Here is an 8,930-nt window from a genome sequence, read left to right as displayed (position 1 = left end):
ATCTCGTTTCTCTCTTATCTGAGTTTTACTCTTCGTCGATTCTCAAATTTTCGGTCTCGATCTGTTCTCTATTGTTGAGATTCATTCTGTGCGTTTGGTTGTTTTCAAATTTTTCGTGTTGTTGATTATCATTCGTGCAATGTCTTGAGTATTTTACTTTGTCTTGTTTATTGTTTGGTTTCTGTACATCAGTTGCTGCTTACAGTAGGTTCTGGTTGAGTCAATTTGTGTATGCCAGCTTTACTTTGAGTCTTTTCCTCATTTTAATCAGTCCATTTGTTCCTTTGAGTCATTTTCATTGATGAATCATATTCTATCATGTTTACAGTTATGTTTAATTGCTTAAAATGTCATAAATTCTATGTTCAAAGCTGTATTTGATTTTTTTTCTGAGATTCTGGATTATATGATCAGTAGTTGTACACCATATGAGCTATGATACAGTCATTGTGAGCTCGGGTGCATGCAAAAGTGACCGTAATCTCAGATTTAATGTGTTGTGTGTATTCTGATTTGCGTTTATTGTCATGGCCAATACATATTATTTCAATGATAAAAGGCATGAATGAGTTTGTATTAGGTGCACACCACTTAAGCCATCAATTGTTGAAGCAAATAGCTTGGTGACATCTTGTGAAAACTCCAACAATATCAAAGTTGCAGTTGACCGATCTGCATTGTCTTGTTTGAGTCTAGTTTTTGTTTTAAAATATGTTCTGGCATATAGATCTTGCTGAAAATCTTGCATTAACTTCCTCGTGTCGTGTTTAAGCTTCAAATTGTTGTTTTAAAGTCTTTTTCATCAATAATTTGTCAATTGACTCAATAAAACTTAAAACTGGTGGTGTGGTTGAGCTGTTTGATTGCATAATTGGCTATTGCAAGTTCAATTTTCGAATTACTATGTTCTGCATCCAATTTTAATGCAAAACAAGTTTGTTTTGATGTTTTAAACATGTTGAGATAGTTTAATTTGAGTTATATCAGCCTTTGTGCGTTTTTCACCTTTTGAAACCACCATTTTAAGTCAATTTTTTTATGAAGCAAGTATAGTGCAGTACTGACATTTTGATTGTGCATTTATGATTCAGTTGGATTGTAGTAAGTGCTAGGGTCTGTTGAATGAAATCAAAACAAGTGAAAAAGAATATCTATACAAGTTTAAAAAGCGTTCAGACCTTGTGCAATCCAACTAAGACAAGCTCCAAATCAGAAACTGAAAACATTATCAGTTACGAACTAATTTTTGTTGGGGCATTTTATCAAACGCTTTTGTACAATTCAATACTAGAGTCTCTTAACTGTTTCTGCTCTAACTTGCTTGTTTTTCTTGCTTTCTTAATTCCCTTTAGAGCAATTCTTAGGTTCATTTTTGAGTGCTTCCCTTCTTGATAGCTTTGTTTCTTGCTTGTCTTTGTTGGTTATCTAGTTTTGTCTGCAATGCATGTGAAATCTATTCTGCCAATCTTTAATTGAAGCTTTTAATTGCTTATTTCATCTGGTCTAGAGTTTCCTTGGTTAGAGTCTGCTCTGCTGTTTGAGTGGTTGTCCTGTTTATCCATCACTTTGTCTTAGCCTAACCATTTTTCTGAATTGAGAAATCTGATTCCATTCTAGTTTTTGGGATTTGAAAGAAGGTAAGTGTGCGTGGTAGTATATTAGGTGGTGGTGATCCATAGGATTCTCTGACCTAAACTTAAAATTTCTCTTTTTAACCTTTCATTTGAGTGCTTTAAATTTTTAAAGAGAAACCTCAGTGTTGTGAGCTTAGTAAGGCTAATTTAGCCTAAATTCCTTGGCATTTGCAAGAGAGTTCAGTTTCAATTAACCATTTTTGTTGATTGTGTTCATTGTGCAAGAAAAGAAATTGGAGTAATTAGATTGGAGCAGCTGTGATTTGTTTCAACTACAACTGCAATCACTGTTGTTTTAATTGATTATTGATTTCCTGGTGATGCTATTTGTGCTTGTGAATCTTTAAACTATCATTGCATTCATTTTAGTTAAAACATTGCTTACTGAATTCATTGATATAATCATTGTTTTGAAAGTGAATTGTTGATTTCATGGTTTAATTGGGCATGTTGAATGCTGATTCTGATTTGATAAAACCTATGGGAACTTGGTAGATGCATAGGATTTGCAAATAATGTGCTGATTGTTTTATGAGCATTTCTGGAAGTGCAACAACATTGATTTAAAACTGCCAATTTCTGATTTGCCTCACATTACTCTTTGTCCATTTATTTGATTAGCATGGTCCACTGATTTCTGAATTAGTTTAGGACATTGTTCTTGACTAGTTTGGTCCATTGTTTCTGCCCAGTGTAATTCATTGATTTTTTCTAAAAAGGTTGTTCTTGTCATAATCAATTGTGCATCAATTTGTTTTTAATTGCCAATGCATCCTCCAGTTTTAGGAAGTGATTAAAGCACCTAATTTCTAGTTTTAACTTGGCGGTTGAATTAATTAAGTGGTTAGTTTCTGCATTGAATTACATCCAATCTGAATTTAATTCAATGTCCATTTGCACTTGCTGGATTTTGTTGAGATTTATGTGTGTAGAGCTGATGTTTGAGAGTTTAGTTTGAGAAGATGTTTATTGAGAAAACAACAACCTAAGCACTTCATGTGGAAGCTTTGAACTGAAGGGAGTTTCTTTTACCTTAAATGGCTTCTGCTTTGATTAAATTGTTCTTGTCATGGATTTTAATTACTTGTAATGTGTGAATTGTTGATGTTGGTATGAATATATGTGCAGGTTTTCTGTGTGCAACACATTGTAATGGGCAGTCAATAGAAACCTTTCTTTGCATCAAGTGTATAAGCCCAAGAAAGAGTTGAACCCAAGAACTAGAAGACCCCAAAGTTGTCCAGAAGCAATAAGTCTAAGTGCGTATAAAGGCTTTGAAGAAAAGACATGCAGTAATGAACTGTTTGGACCATACCGTGGCAGCTGTTTGAATCTTTTGTAATTGTTTTCTTCATTTTTATGTGTAATAGGTTTTTTGTGTTAGCTTTCTTTTAATTTCATTGTAAAAGGCCATTCAAAGTCCAAGTGTCTTGGAAGACTCCTTGGTGCTCTTTCAACTCTTGGCAAAACTTTTCTTGTTTGTGTTTAAATTTTTTGTGTCTTACGTTTAGGGGTGATTTAGGCTAAAAGGGATTAAACTCTAAGCCTTGTCACATTAGAGTCCGAAGAGTCGTCTTTTAGTGTTTAATTGTTGTGATGGTTTGTGAGTTGTGTCCTTTGATTTTAAAAGTGATTTTAGTTTAAAGGGTAACTAGTAGTAACCTAAGACATTTCTGGCAAGGCAAGACTTGGTACTTAAGCAGTCTTCATGACTCACCTCTCTTACCTGGGACTTGTCTAAGTGTGAATCTTGTATATCTTTTACACTAGAAAAACTTTTATAAAAACTAAGATGTCTTGTTCTTCATTATAGTTCTTCTAGGAATTTCAATTTTGATAAGCAATTTAGTTACAAAGACATCAAAAGAGAACATGATAAAACTAGAAGGAAGTCTTGTTCATTTTATGAATTTGATAGGATTGAAGATGATTTGTATAAACAAGCTAGTGAAAATATTCCATTCTTTGGTGATGATATGGGTGCATTAACATACCTAGCTTGGGAAAAGGAAATTGATGACATGCATTCATTCATGGTTAGAAAAAGTAAATTTGAATCCTTCTATTCTAGAGATAATGAATCTTATATTCTTAGTCTCTACACTTCTAGTTTTGAAAAGCATGCAAGAAAGTGGTGGGATGATAGGCAATATCATGTCAAGATAGGTAGAAAAATCCCATTCATGATTGGAATGAATTGAAAGCTTGTATGAGAAAAAAATTTGTGCCGCGAGAAATTGAAAGAAACTTAGAACTTATAAAAGAGCTTATTAGAGAAGGTGAGTCATTCATTCAAAATTTAAGTGGGTTCTTGTTGAGAGGGTTGCACCTCACACAAAAGTTGATTGCATAAAAGAATGCAGTATAAACTAGGAAGTGACTCTTAGGTCGTCTCTCAAGGACCAATTGCGGATCAGGTAATAGGTCGAACACATTAGAGGGGGGCTTTTGAAAATGATTTTTGTGAATGCAATTGAACTAAAAAAAATGAAAATTAAACACAACCGAATATAAATAAAAGCATTAAAATGGAAACTACAACAGATAAATATCCAAACACAATTCAAGCTGTAAAAATGCAACGGTTACCCTAAAACATTAAATGCACAATATTGTCATCTATCCTACACATTCACCACCAAAAAGAAGAAAATCATTTCAATATATAATATAAAGTATTTTAAGGCAAAAGAAATAAAAGAAAATAAAACTTCTCTACTGTGACCCATTCATCTACCAAAAGAAATTAAAATTGTAAATGCTTCTAAAATACTCTTTAGCCGTGACACTTCCATGTGTTCCCTTCAAAGAAAATTAAAACAACTGAAATGTGTTCCTCTTTGGCCGTGACACTTCATGTGTTGCATGCAAAGAAATTTAAAATAATTGAAGTGCTCTTTCTTCCATCACGGTGCATTTCCAACATCTATCATATTTTAATCCACATGCTCCACCCATTTCCCAAAAGCAATTTAAAACAGTTTAATTGATACTTATCACCGTACCCTTGCTACTCCTATCTAAGTTGTCCATTCATTCTTAATCAATTGGAAAAACAATTCCTTTTTCTTGCTGTAGCCGTGAATCACCATGTGTTCCCACTACCTACTCCCGTCTAATCACCTTTTCATTCTCAAACAATTGGCTGCAGCAACCCAACGTGCTCACCACTCATTCTTCATGTGTGCCCCTTAATGTCCAATGAATCACCATCTTCATTTTTTATCCATCACCGCATGTGCCACTCTTTTTAAGACATCCCTTTTTCTAATTGTAATAAAATGAAATGTGCTCTTCATTGCAAAATGTGACATGACTACTCCCTGTCACCGTACTACTCTTCATTCTAGCAAAATATTGAGTTATTCCTCCCTAAAAGCAATTAAAAAAAATTCAATGTGTTACTCTTTCCACTCCAGCAAAGTATTGAGTGCATCCGTGACACCACACTGATTAGCGTGCAGCGTTTTAGCACATCACCGTACGCACTCCTCCATTCTCTGTGCAGCACCAAGTTGAGCGTGATTTCTCCAATCTCATCCTCTCTCACGTGCGTGCAGCTCGAAATAAATAAAAGGAACCGAGAGCTCCTTTATTGTGACCGTGACCAAGCGTTCTCTCCACTCCCTCTTTGCTTCCAGCCGTGATGTGGTGTGTGTCTTCACGTGAACATCACACGGTGTGTGCTTCCAGCTACCATTCTCCCAAGCGAGCCATCATATCATCTCAACTCATTCCAGCAAAATCAAAAAGTCTGTGTGCTTCCTTCGTGCCAGCAAAGATTCCAGCAGCGTGAATTTAAGTTAATCACCGAGTGCCACTTCCAAAATCATAAAAACCGAGTAGAGATTAACGTGCACAAGCTTTCATTCAATAAAAACTTAAACATACATTGTTCATGAATCTAGCACTTGCCAAACGAAAATGAAAAAAAGAGAATATGTGCTCTTCATTGCTCCCAATGTTCCAGGTCCAAGAGTTTGAAAACCCCCCAAAAACCGAGAGTGTCTGTGGCACAACGCAAGTGGCGGCTAACCTAGGCCGTGTGCTATCCTTTTAACAAGGGTGGGGTCCACACAATAAAACCCTAGGATCCATGTCACTAACCTCTACTTTTGGGTCTAATCTACTTTACCAAAAATTGACCCAAAATGTAAGAGTTGATTCAAAAATTCTAAACTACTGAATTACAATTTAATTAATTCTAAAATGTCTGTGTGGAGAGTCTTGAATTTATTTGCATTCTTCCTGATGTCCCAAAATGTATCTCCAAAATTTTTCCTGCAATCAATGATGAAAATAATTAACTCAGATAATTCAAATTAATTAAAATAAGAATTTCTGGTCAAATTAGGCACAATTAGCAAAAATGGAAAAATACCAGACGTTTAAGCACAATTCCCTGATTAATTCTAGCACAATAAACTAGGTGAAGTCAAGAAAATATTGACTCATCAGTTCTCTCGTAGGGAAAGTGAGTTTCTAGAAAAACTTAAGAGGCTATGGGATGAGACAAACAAATATAGAATTGAGAGATTAAAAAGAGAAAAACAAAAGCAAGAAGTAAGAGAGAAAAGAGAAAAAGAGAAAAAGAAAGAAGAGAAGAAAAAGAACGAAATAGAAGAAAAAAGGAAGAAAGAGAGAAAAGTGAAAAAGAGAGAAGAGAAAAAGAAGAAGAGAAAAGAAGAGAGCAAGAGAGAATAGAAGAGGAAGAAAACAAGATAAGAAAAGAGGAAGAAACAGAGAGAAGAGACGAGGAAGAAAGAGAAAGAAGAGCAAAAGAGAAAAGAAGAGAGAAAGAGAGAAAATAAGCACAAAGAAGAGAAAAGGAAGAAGTTGAAAGAATAGAAATGGAAGAAAAGAAAAAGCAATTAAGGGCAACATCTCTTCCTACCCTAGAAGTTAGATTCTTAAGGGAAGGTTTTCTATTCTCTCACTTTTCTCCATTTATATATGAATGTTAGGCATGTGCTAGAAAGGAGGGACTTTTAGTCCTATATATAAACATGTCATCACCTCTTGTAAGACACTTTTGAGAATAATGAATTCAACTTTCTGTAGAGAGCCAGAATTTAATTCCCTTGAAAGTCAAGGTTAGAGAATCCCAAAGGATCTCTTCTAGCCACCTTCCATTCACGCTTCATCTTTCATTTTCCATTTACACTTCAGAACTCTCTTACCTCCACGTAACCATTTGTTTCTCCACTCTGCCTCAGTTGCATGGATTGCTTACGCCATCGCTGCCACGCGAGTTTCCCTCAGTGATGCACAAATTTATGATCACCAAAATATGATGTCACAAACTTGTTTTACAATCGGCAAGTATGACCGAATCGTTTCAAGTAATAAACTCGGTAAGACCAAGTATCGTTCTCCCAAAGGACTCACGGCCTAGTTTAGTTATGTGATTCGTTGATTAGCTAAGACTTAAGAACAAAATAGTTGGATTTTACTATGCAAAACAGAAAATAAACATGTATGCATAAGTTTTGATCAATGGAAAAACAAAATACAAACACTTTCAATGGAATATATGGATGAATATGTTGTTGCGGTTATCAATTTCATCTTATCCACTCTCATATGTTTTAGGAATTCAACATTCAATTCGTCATTGTTAATGCCACTCTCTAAATTACCTTGTCAAGAAGGCCTATCCCTAATTACGAGTTCATACAATTCCTAGCATTCCTAATAATTAGTTCTTTTAGCACAGGAGCTTAACGACAACCAATATACTATTGGGAGTAATTCCCCGGATCTAGACTTCCCCGTATGTTCCCGTATCGACAAAACCAATAATCATTCATTGAATGAGTTAAACAAAGCAAGCATTGAGCAAAGAGGAAAAACCCTAACTAATGATGAAAGAAAGCATAGGTCTTAGATTAAGATGTAAGTACAAATTCCATATATGAGAGCTTCAAAAGATTACATTGATTCCCCAACAAACATACAAGGTTTAGTTCACCATATTCATGGTGAACCTAGATGAACAATAATGAAAGAATGAAAGATAAAACCCTAGAAAGGTGAAGAGGTAGCCTGAGCATCCAAGATCCTCCTTCAAAGGGGTGGAAGAGAGAGTGTTTGCTTCGTTTCTGCCAAAGATACAAACTGTCGGAACAATCGGTACCGTTATAGAGTTGCGCAGCGGAATAAAATATTCAGAAAGCGTGTTACGGTCACAAATCGAGTTATGATGGTCCGTTTTAGAAAATCAATTTTCTTAGAGAAAATTTAACAAACACTTGATGTGCATAAAACAGTAACGAGTGTAAGGAATAGAAAAGTTGACACACTGAATTTTTATCCTTGTTCGAATCAAAAGATTCTACGTCCAGTCATTAATCACTATAAATAGTGATTAACCTTTTTCACTAAAAATATAGTTTGCAGATTACAATCAGATAATCAAAATAAGCAAAGAATAGAAAACAACTTCCTTCGACAAACGAACGGAAGAACCTGCTCAGCCAACTTGAAGAGAACCGCTCCGACCTTTGACACACAAAACGCGAGCTTCTCCTATTCACAAGACCAGGCAAGAGCACTCTATCACTTTGAGAACTTCCTCAGACAAACTGTATTCTCAAAATGGCATAGATCCTTTTCACTCACAGAGAGCTTCCCTTAGGCACAAAGCTCTAATACTCTCAATTGAAAAGTTATTTCTAAGAGCTGTGAAGACCTCTATTTATAAGCCTAGTTTCGTGCAAGGTGAAAAACTAAAAAAAATATCCCAACTGCCACTGATAATCGATTATCATAAGTGATAATCGATTATTTGTGTCCGTTATGGGGTTTTCAAAATGGTGATAATCGATTATCCTGAGCAATAATCGATTATTCCAGAGACTTGGACAGAATTAAATAAAACAGTGATAATCGATTATTCTGTGTAATAATCGATTATTTGCGCAAGCAACTCTCTTCTAAACTGGCTTGTGATAATCGATTATTACTCTTGATAATCGATTATTTGTGCAATGACTCACTAAATATGAAAACTTCTAAGAGTTTTTACATCATTGCATTTTATCCTATACATTTGTTTCTACAAAATGCGTTTAACAATGATGCATTTAGAGTCTTCAATTCTTCAGCTTTTATCATCATCAAAATTTCACTGTAGCTTCAAGATACCAATGCTCCTCATTGGTAACAATCTCCCCCTTTTTGATGATGATAAAAAATATCTTCTTGTTAAAAGCATTTCTAATTTCCTGCACATATTTCATACTTACAAACATGTTAGTAATAACTGCACTACTTAAATTAGAAGTTTTCTCCCCC

Source organism: Vigna umbellata, chromosome 10 (genome assembly GCF_029865625.1).
Source record: "Vigna umbellata cultivar VRB3 chromosome 10, Vumbellata_1.0, whole genome shotgun sequence".
NCBI lineage: Eukaryota > Viridiplantae > Streptophyta > Magnoliopsida > Fabales > Fabaceae > Vigna > Vigna umbellata.
This window is presented reverse-complemented; position numbering follows the sequence as displayed.